This window comes from Akebia trifoliata, chromosome 7, assembly GCF_017979445.1.
Source record: "Akebia trifoliata isolate Shusen 1 chromosome 7, ASM1797944v1, whole genome shotgun sequence".
Taxonomy (NCBI): Eukaryota; Viridiplantae; Streptophyta; class Magnoliopsida; order Ranunculales; family Lardizabalaceae; genus Akebia; species Akebia trifoliata.
Window position 1 is genome coordinate 4,180,458 of NC_141381.1, and position 12,069 is coordinate 4,192,526.

A 12,069-nucleotide genomic window follows, 5' to 3' on the forward strand; every position below is an offset into this window, starting at 1 on the left:
AAGTAAGATCAAAACTTAAAATTCTTATTAAAATCTTTTTCGATATAAAAAATAAAAATAAAAATAAAAATCGTTCGTGTACAAATAGAATTATTAAATAAATCAATAAATTTGACGTGTGCAAATAGTTATTTTAAAATTAAGGTAGGTATCGCAAGTAAACAAGTACAATTCGTCATTGTGGTGTGTGTAAATAGAACGACCCTTTAATATATATTGACAAAAACAAAATAAAGGATGTAGATTTAGTTAACTTGCATCTTGAAGTAGTGGATAGTCTATAAACCAAAATATCTCTGTTTTATTAAATTAGAAAAATAAAACTTTTTCCTCGCTAAATCCGCCAAGAGGCAATAAACACTTTTAGTGGGACTATCCTTAGCTGTAAACTATAATATCTTATCCACGTGTCATACACTCATTCGTTTTTCAACAGTTAAACTGAATACGTGTCAGATTCTAATTGCTCTCCGACAAAAAGAAAACAGGTCTTTCGCATTGACCGATCTATCAGAATTCCGACAATTGCACGCGTACGATTTTCGAGAATTTGCTGAAACGTATCGTATCGGATTACTACCCCTACACTGCTGAGTACTACTGACACTATTTCGTATCGGACCAAAATAACGGTTTTTCGAGTTATATAAAAAAAAAACAGCTGTCTATCATAATTGGACTTATCCGCCACGTCATCTATGTGGGTCCTACAAGCACGTGTTTTTTTTAACTCGTGAGGCTCTCAAATAAGGCTGAAAGGATTAGAACTGATAATTGTGGGATTGGATAAGGACTAGCGTCGATGGGGGCGAAGCTACGTAAAAGAACGAATGGGCGACACGTGTCACCTTTACTTAGATGCTTCTTATTTAAAGACAAATAACGAAAATTACCCTTAACTTTCGCTTAAGGCCTTAAAACCTGTCTTGTCTTTTTAAGAGACCAGGGATACCGAGTTCACTCGTCCGAATCATCTCATCTTAAACTGAGTTAAATTATTTACATCAAGTTTAAAGTTATTTATTAATATATTTTAGGGACAATTACCAAAAGTTCCCTTTTACAAAGATATAGACTCTTTAGTACCCAAATTATCAAATATTAATCTAAATTTTTTTTTTTTGAAGTTTAAAGAAATATGTTTATTTGAAAATAATTGAGCTACTCCTATGTTTTATAATCTCTTATAGTTCAATTAAAAAAAAAAAAAAAACTTGTTTCACTAATAGAAACTAGTAATCTTTAAATCACAGAGATGATGATGATGATGGAGACGAGTATGATCATCATCAAATTGATTTGGTCTATGTATATTAGATTTATTAAAATATATAAATTATTTTAAATAATTAAAATATAATTTTAAAATTCGACTTGAATATTCAACAACTTGATTCAACTAAAAAATTAGTAGGTTAACAAAAATGAGTCAAATAAAATTATATTGAATTTAGTTTTTAATGAATAAAATATTTATTTTTATTTTTCACACAAATATTAATAACTAAATAAATTGGTCAAGTTTTTTATTTGACTCCTTATATTTTTAGATCAAACACTTTGTAAAGTTGTTAAAAGGGTATTTTAGGTATATTTAAAAAAAAATCTTTAATAGACTAATATTTTATTAAGTGGGACTTAAATGGATTGAATTCTCTATTAGGGAATTGTTCGGTATTTATTGTCAGTAAAGAGTCCTTCAAAATCATTCTCCCTATATTTTATGTTAAAATAATTACATTTTTTTATATTATTATTGTAGTGTGAATTAGTATATTCATCGTCATATTGACAAAGTTTGGATTTTTATAATTATTGTGTGAGGCTCAATTTAATTATTCTGTGAGGCTAAAATCCATCATTTTCCAAAATCTTACTATATTCCACAAGTAATCAATAAATTGTTGAATTAATTAGCTAATGCTTATTCAAATAATTTTACAAAAAATTTCATCATAAAATCTAAAACTGTATTCTACATAACATATGTGTCACTCAATTGCTTAACTTATGGAATACAACAAACAAATGGTAATATAGCTCTGCACAACGGAAAGATGATGCCAAATCAAAATCAAGTCATTCCATCCCATTTCATTACTTGCAATACAATTCCTAATTAATGTTATATGGGTTAGAAGTTTTAGAATGGACTAATTTTTTGAGTGAGGAGATTATCCCCGCCAAAAATCAGCCCATTTCGAAGCTTTTAACCCCATTAAAAAGTTGGTTGCACTGTGTAAAGATTTTCTAACTAAACTCTAACAGAATAACTCAATGACGTGGCATGTGCAACAATTGTATATTTTCCCTCGGGATACACAATTTCACATCCTCATAAACATGTGCAGTTGTATATCTTGAGGGAAAAAATCTACGGTTCTTGCACATGTCATGTCGGTGAGTTTTTAAGTTATTATGTCAAATTGAGTTAGAAAATCAGCACTTTATTGGATTATCTTAAATCTCAGTTGAGTCAACGTGGTGGACCTTTCCAAGATGTCTCGAGCGAGTTTTAAAAGCATGCTTAAATTATTGATTTCAGGATCATTGTAATTGAATCCCAAAATTACTTATTATGGACTATTCAAATGTAAAATTAATTTTAATCTTTTTGAGTTTTTAATTCAATGATTGAATGATCCAGATAGATGAATAAAATAATATTCAAGTGGATATTTGGTACAAGTTGTGAACCAAATTTGCTAGTCTGGCAAAGCATCCAAATGACAGTTCAAGTGCCATAATATAGTGGGTGTCATATTAAAATGATATGGGGAGCTCCAAATACTTTTGCCCTAGCACAACAGTTATCACACTCAGTGGACTTCATTATCATCAATAAAGTCTTATTCCGAAATTTTAGGGTTTGGGGTCAACTAAATTTATCAAGTCATGTCTTTTGTTAATTCTAATGTGTTAGTTTGTGTGGTACAAATTATCTTGCCTCACTTTGGAACAAACTTGTAGCAGATCGCTTGGTACAAATCGTATTTCATCATTTGAAATATCCTTTTTGTACTCTATATGTATGTATTCGTGTTTCAAAAATATATAAAGAATTCAAATGAGACATATGTGTATGTCACTGATGAGACATGTAATGAAGCTTAGTATAAGTAAAAAATAAAAAGAGTGGATCACCACTGTCAAATCTAACACGAGGGATCATCAATGGGATATATAGAAACAAGAGAACCTCATTAGCTTCACTTATATAATAGAAAGATCGTCAATCTTAAGGTTAAGTCCCCTTATGCTATAAAATATTGATCTTTGTCTATAGGAGCTCGTAGATCTCATCATACAAGTTTATAAATATGAGAATGAGTTCTGTATCTACCTCGAGATTTTCACCGAATTCAAATTCCTCATTTCCTGTATATCTGAGTGTGCCTGCAACCACATCTTTCTGACGTCCAAGTCAAAACATTTTTATAAGAAAATAATATTTAAGATTTTAAGGGAGAAAATTGCATCCCTTGCAATGCCATGTACCTATTTATTTATAAGGACTTCCTCCCTGATTTTCTCCATGATTTCTGTTATTTCCATTTCAATCGTTTCTGTCCTTTTTGAAAATTTCCTTGATTCTCACGAATATGGTTAAATTCCTGATTTTCAAGGATATGATGTTTCCGAACTATATCCTTGACTCTCGGAATCTCGATTTAAGATTCTCCTCCAGTAACATCCTATTTCCCTTCTTTCGATCTTCTCTGTTCGATCAGATATTCGATATAATCATCTCATAACTGCCACGTGTTAGTGTTTGAAAACTATCCTCCATAGGTTTCGTAAATAATATATATACTATATTGTGTCTATGTGTAACTAATACGTGATTTAGGAAAAAATTGTAATTATGATGATTGTTGAATATCAGGAAAAAAAAAAAAAAGAATGCAACGTACGAAAGGAAGAATGAAAGTTCCTAGAACTTTGATTTTTGGGTGATTTTACAAATTAGTTATTAATTTAATTTATGCAATGAATTCTCTTTGTCAGATACCATATCGATACTTTAGCATAGGAAAATTGTATTGATTTCATCCTCCAAAATTATTTTCTAGGTCTTTTCAAAAGGTAACTAAAATGCCAAGGTGGTTTATTCCAAAAGAATATATTAATTGGCTGTTGGCCAATTCTCAAATATAGTGTTGTGGCCTTGCAATACAAATGATGCACATGTGAGAGTGGGCTCCACCAAAGCATGAGTCCCATGTTGACTATACATGTTATGCCAAAACTTGGCCCCATTTTATGCAATTGTTTCATATAGGCTAATAAAATATGGGTCCCAGTTCCATTAAATGGAAGCCACGTGTCCTAATATTATACTTTTCTAATATCCGAATATTATATATATATTAATTAATCATATTTAACCACTATTAATAATTGGGTGTGTTGTGTTTAATTGTAGTCCTTGAAATTCACCAATCAAATGATCTATACTTTGTGGGGGACAACTCGTTGTCCTGGTTTTAAGAACCGATTTTTCGGATTGATGATGACTCAACAATGATCCTAGTTTGAATCGGTCAAATCAATCTCTCTTCAATCAAGTCAAATCGACTAGACATTAATACAAATTTATTTATAAATTATATAAAACTAATATGTGTGAGACAACATAATTAGCACTCCATATACGACAAAATATGATTATGAGATTATTTCCAATAATTCAATAATTAGTTTAATTTTGGTCAAAAAGATGAATCAAGGAAAAAAAAAAAAAAAAATACACTATGAGAATGTTTCCCTCATAGATAGATTTAACACTTTAAAAACACTTGAAAGAGACTAATGATAAGTTGATTCGAAAATTTTCACTTGATTTGTATTCGGTTGACATAATAAATGCATAGAATTGTAGATTTTTTTTATGTATCCCGAAGAAAAAAATTTATAGTTCTATGCACTTGTCACATCGATCGAGTGAAAATTTTCGAATCAGATTATCGTAATTCTTTAAAAAATTACTATGCATTCATAATCTAATAAAAAAGAATGACCACTTTGCAAAGTGGTAAGAACTTGTGGAGGTTGTTCTCAATGTCTTAGATCCAAACATCTTGAATCCATTCTTATGCTAACCACTAACCCCACCAAAAAAATAAAAAAAATCTATTCAAACAGTTCTCAAACATCATCTACATATTTAAGAAATTTCTTAAAATTTTCAAGATTTTTTGTTTTAATTTCACGAATGTCAGCTTTCATCACCGAGCTCATATTTTTGGTAAATCAAATCTTCTGAAATCTACGATATGGATGGTATCAATCAATTTATAGTATTTGCTTGTGTAGGTTTAAATTTTGTCCAATTTCATTCATACCCAAATGAGCTAAATGATTGACTTGATATATTAATAAAAAGAATAATGCTCAAGTGACCTCAAGATTGTATCTCATATCTTACATCTTGATGTGACAGTGTGTCTGAACCATAGATTTTTTTTGATAAAATATTCAAAATATGATCTCAAGAGAATAATTGAAACCTTGCAAAGTTATTTGACAAACTAATAACACTTGATATTTCTATGAGTGTATGTCAAACATTACTAAGACTTATAAACGTTTCTTATAAAACAAGAACACTTCGATATTTCTACACATGTTTGTCTGATATTTTTATTTTTTATATTCTAAAATAAATTTACATAGACAAATTAAAGCTAAGGATAACATGAAAATTTTCTATAATCTAATCGTACCATTAGGGAAAATCTTTATGAAATCAAAGCATTCATTCTCTTGTTTAATTGAGCCACCAACAAATCTTTTCTCAAAAAAGAAAAAAAAAGTTATTTCAAGGGAAGGGTGGTATAGAAAAGAGATGGAAAGAGTGAAAAACTAACCCATTTGGCCAATAATCTTATGAAAAAACATAATTCTAAAATAACAAGAAAAGCCTCATAATTTGTTCTTTTAACCACTTTTATAATCCTAACCAAACATAATATTAAATTATGAACAAAAATGAAATACTCAAATCTAAACGAAATACTGTATGATGATTAATTCTTTCGAATATAATCAACTTAAAAAAAAAAAAAAAAAGTTGTTCGGATCAAATTGAATCTCAATTAAATCAAGTTGGTGTCTATTTTTATATTGGGATTCACTCAGATCTGAGTGTGAGGCAAAACACAAATTTAATGATTCATAATTCATCAGAACATGTTCATAGCACGATTTTCAAATCCGGTGGTTTGTATTGTCTCGTCATCTACTGATACAATCATTTCGAGCAAAGTTAATCCATTTAGATCGGTTCAAAATTACTTACTAATATATATTTAAATAGTTATATATTTTATTATAATAAGGTTGATTAGATATTTTCATCTGTAAAATAAGATTTTATATGAATAACAAATATTTAAATTATTAAAGAATTAATTATTTTCTATAAAAATAAAGAACTTTCTTGACTTGATCGAATTTTTAAATATCAAACGAGTCATATCAGATCTTGAACGAGTTAATAAGAGAATGTGATTACTCATCCATATCAGGGGTGGAGCCAAGATTTTCTTGTAGTGGGGGCAACTTATGATTAGTTGTATAGTTGAAGAACTTGAATGGAGGGAGGTGAGGGTGTGGGGGCAAATGGGGAGAGAGGTGAGGGAGTGGGGACAAATGGGACATGTAATTAGTTGAAAATATAGGAGTGTTTCAAAGTTCTGTGGGGGCAATTGCCCCCACCAGCTCCTTACTAGCTCCGCCCCTGATCTGAGTCATCTCTTTCTACCATGAGTTTTAATGTCATGGTGCATGGGTTACCTTTTGGATTAGATGAAGGGTTTTAACATTATTTTTAATAGATATGAATAATAATAGAGACAGAGGTACATTATTTAATAGTTTTGGATAACTATGAATTTCTTAGGGTTTTCTCCATTTCAAAGAGAATCTTTGTACATAGCACCAAAACTTCTTATGTGTGACCCTACAAAAATAAAAATATATTAAAAAGATAAAATGCCACAATGTTGGTCAAATGGTACTCCACAACCCAATACCTAAGATAATATTAAAAATAAAAGTAATAAAAAAAACAACAAAACAAATTGCCGTACTAATAATTAAGGACCCACATAAACTTTTCATGTTTTGTGTAATTTACTTAGTACAAAGGAATTAATGTAGTGGATAAGGAGACATTGGCAACATTTAAGTTGTCAATGGATCGGGTTGGAACTGATCCGATAAGAAATTTATTTTACCCTGATTTAATCGGATCTGTTTTTTTTTTTTTTTTTTAAGTTGGGACATGATTTGATATAATATTTATTGTTCTAGATCCGATCCAAAACATTAATATTTTCATAAAAAGTACTTTTTTATTTAGATCGAGAAGCACTTCTAAACACTCCGTTGTATTAGTAAAAATTATCCGTTATATTGATCATAATATCTTTTTATAAAAGTTAAAAGTGCATAAGCGATTGTTTGTAGCCCACTTTTGATTTCTGATTTTGCTAGGAATCGGAAGTTGATTAACAAACACAATTTTGCCTCCCAAAAGCACTTTTGAGGGATGGGAATCTAAAATCGGACACACCCCCTAACTTTGCTAAAGATAGCTTTATCAAAATTTTGAAAGTGACACCTCAAAATGCCATATTAAGGTTTGGTTCATCTCCTATGGCTATGATCATAAACTAATCTATGAAAAAGACATCTTTATCCAACTTTTTGATAAAGACATCTCAGAATAATAAAGCATCCTGGACTACTTCTAACACTTGATTCAAGTATTTCTCATTTATGAGGCAGTAGTCATTAAATATGAGAATTTTTATTGAGAGAACACACCTATATGCTTCCACTAATGGTGGGCCAATCATCCCTAAGATAAGTTGACTTGTAAGATAGGGACAGGTCACAGGTGGTGGCATTATGGTAGTAGACTGTGTCTACACTTGTCTCACAATTAAAGGCTGTCGATGATCAAACCCAAAATCCGATCCATTTTGATCTAATAATTTTAGGTTTCGATAAAGACCTGATAATTTTGGATCAACTATGTTTTGAAGATAACTAATAGTAATCTTATTCGAAAATTTGCACTTGATTATACTCGGTCGACATGGCAAATGTACAGAACTGTAGATCTTTTTCCTTATACATTCTAAAGAAAAAGATCTATGATTTTGTACACTTGCCAGGTCGATTGAGTACAGACTGAGTGAAATTTTTTGAATCAAAATATCACAGTTCTTTAAAGATATATATTGTAGTGAAAAAAGATTCACACTTCCACTTAGAGATTCTTAAAATCTGGTGTGGTACTAGTCAAGAAAACCTTCAAGAAATTTCTGCCTAAGTATCGGTGTAGTACTTGTCGAAGAAACTTTGATACTCATGTCAAATTCATGGTTAAAATTGAAGATATAATTCACTTACATCAAATAAACTAATTTAACTTTATTTACAACAATGGACCATCCTTTTTAGGTATCTTTCCTTCACGTTTTTTTTTTTTTTAAATATTTGTTCCCACATAAGATTTGATCATGATTTCGATCAATCAAGATTTATTTTCGTCTCGAACTTGACAAAGACCACATCCTTGTTCTTCTTCTAGATTCTCAAAATTCAAGCTTATCCATGCTTTGCGCATGATTCTTGATCACTTTTCTCAGAATCATGACTTGTCACTCCATTCACTACCTTTCAATTTCTTTAGAATTCCTCTGAAGCTTCTGTGGATGACCATTGAACATCCCTCCATCAACCTCCCCTACAGGATGACTTGGGAGTCCCCTCCCAAGGCTTTCCTTATGACTTTTTTTTTCAAAGTATTACTATCAGTCATATATCTCAGAGTAGCATCCTCGAGATTTGCACATCTATGTTCGTAGGTGAAGTTTAATGTGTTCTCTCTCACACACACACACTCACATAATAGTTTCTCGCATTTTATTGATGTAGTTGATCTTGAACCTATCTGATTGGTTCAATCAAATCGAATCCTTATTGGAACTTAACTTCAACTTCAAATTTGGATTGAGAATTCATCAAATCAAAGTCAACCTTATTTATTTACAAACTATGGGATGAATATGAATATCTTATATAAAGAAATTGGATTGGTATACGTTGACTTATGAAAAAGCACAAAATCCTAACCATTAAAACACAAAATCCAATGTTTGGGATTTATTCTAAAGATACATGACATCATCGAGATATACATTTTTATCATATCCGTTTAATCTTATATTTTAATGGTTGGGATTTTGTATTTTTGGGCGAATCAAAAGATCCCAATCCATAAAAAAAATAAAATTGATATTAAAATGTTATAGTATACATTGACTTAGAAAGACATAACTAATTTATTTAATAATTAAGTGGGTGTGGACTTCATTTAGAGAATAAATGCTCAAAACATTTCATTGGAGATCTTTACAAATTAATCACTCATTGCACATGAGAATTATCACCACTTTGCCTTAAAAAAGATTATTTTGTCAAAAAAAAAAAAAAAAAAAAAGGTATTTTAAGAATATGCTACCTTGTCCACCAACTATTTGAATTTAAAACCATTGCAATGGCTCTAATTTAAAAGAAAACAATTATGATTATAAAAATATGATATTTTGTCTCGTCAACCATCGATACTGAGTTGATTCATTTGAAATGTGTCATCTTAGTGAGTCTAGCTATTTAAAATGGTTTCTCCTTGTCAAATCGAATCCTTATCTATACCCAAATCCTCAATTTAGATCCAAAATTATCGGATTAGAATCAATAGAATTGTGCGTACAATCTAATCCCTTAATAAATCTATTTGAACATTGGCATATCCTTTCTTTAAAGTATGATATGACGGGTCTCAAATATTATCTTATCTTTATTTTCTTTAAGTTTTCGTCTTATCAACTTGTATCCCTTGTTTAACACATCCACATAAATACATGTATGTATGTGTAGTTCTATGATAGAACTTCTTTCTTCTCTTTCACATCTCACTTTAGCTAAACTTCAATTCTCTCGCTTTCCCCTAATGTCTATCATCACTTAATTGCTCTCACTTTCCTACCCATGTAATAAGACTCAACGGTTTTTTTTGTCCATGTTTATCCCTCCATAAAGAGGGGTTCAAATTCAATCTCGCACATAGCTTAAGCAATTTTTTTAATTATAGAAGACCCCTCCAACTTTATTATCTCTTTTTCTCTACTTTTTTAAAAATACCCATTTAACTTGATATATATTATTTTTCCTCTTCTCTCTCTTTTTTAATAATATACATCCCTCCAACTTTATTATCATTTTTCCTGTATCCCTTTAACCGTAAAGAGATTAGTAAGGATAAATTTTAGCAGATGTATTCAGGTTGAAGGTGTAAGTTTGCTAAGTTAGTTAATGTCACGAATCGTATTCAAAAGTAATTTTCAGGCATTAATTATTGACTATTAATATCTTTTATTAATTAAAAAATAAAATAAAAATGTGTATGTATTAAGATTTAAGAGGAGTTAACTACACCACTTGTTGCCTAGAAAAGAGAAAAGTACCTAAGAGTTTGGGGTCATAAAATAGGATTTGTCGTTAAATGCGCGATAGAGTCTTATCATATGTGGCTAAGACCAATGTCTATTCTTAACATCTATCATTATTGCACAGTTAAAATCCGCGGCGACCCGCACTTCCCACTAGTGCATTTAAAGTGCTGTCTTATCTTTGACCAAATTTAATTAACCTTAGTTTTGTTTTAGGCCCAAAGAATAAAGAATAGATGGTTGGTTTAGCCACTAGACCATTTTATTTTCCTAAAAATTTGGATTTTTTTATATTATATATAAGGGTTTTGTTAATGTGTGCCCAACTGCATACGTTAAAATGCATTAAATACATCTTGAGAACAAGCACCAGAGCAAGCGTAGACTCAGGATTTTCTTGTAGTGAGGGGCAAAATATGGTTAATTGTATAATTGAACAACTTAAAGATCAATGATTTTAAAGAGAAATTAAGAGATTTTTTTTTTTGGTTAGAATTTAAAAAAATGAGAGGATATTTAGGTCATTTCAAATTAGTATATGGGAATGCCTGGTCAAGAGACAACGTCATTAACAAAAAGTTGAAAAGGGGGAGGAGGGCAAATGTGGAGAGACGTGAGAAAGTGGGGACAATTGGGATATATAATTAATTGAAAATATAAGAGTGTCTCAAAGTTCTACAGGGACAATTGACCCCAGCAGCTCCTTACTAGCTTTGCCCTCGTATTTGAGGGTATTTTTGATAAAAACAAAAAAAATTAGGGTAATTTCGACACAAAAATAGATTCCAATGTGTATTTAATGTACTTTAACGTGGGCACATGTTAACAAAATCCTATAAATAACAACAGTCGTGATAATCTGATTACCCCAAGTGGCACACTCATTCCACTCTCCTGATGTGACAATTTTGAAAACTATAGATTTGTATGTCGTGGGGCACACGGCTCCTTCGAGATACACTTTTTTTTGATGGGGAAGTGTAGTTTTGTATTTTGAGGCATATAGATCTATGGTTTTTGAAATTATCACGTCAGAAGAATTGATTGAGCGTGCCACGTGGGGTAGTCAGATTATCACGATTCATATAATAATGTTTAATTTTCAAAGTTATGGACACTGTAACAATAATGGGAAAATGCAAAAACGCCAAGCTATGATTTAAAATATCTATAGAAAGAGCAACACGTCTATTTTGGTAATTATATATTTTTACCAAGATTGGAACTCCTTTACACTCACGTTTGTTATTTTACTGTTCCAGCCTTTTTGTGAAACTCAAATAAAAGATCATGTTTTGATCTTGCTCCAGTTTTTTATCAGGTTCTTGGATCACGTCGTTGCGACTATAAACATAATCAGATGATCAAGTTAATCATAATTCTAGCAGAAGTTATGGGTTTTTAGGTTAAATCTTCGATCATGTACCTTTGCCTTCATTGATTACTTATTTATAGATTTTTCAAATCACAGGCTCTATCACATGGTGTCCTGGTCATTGCACGCTCAAGAATTATAATCCATTAAACACGAAGGTCACGT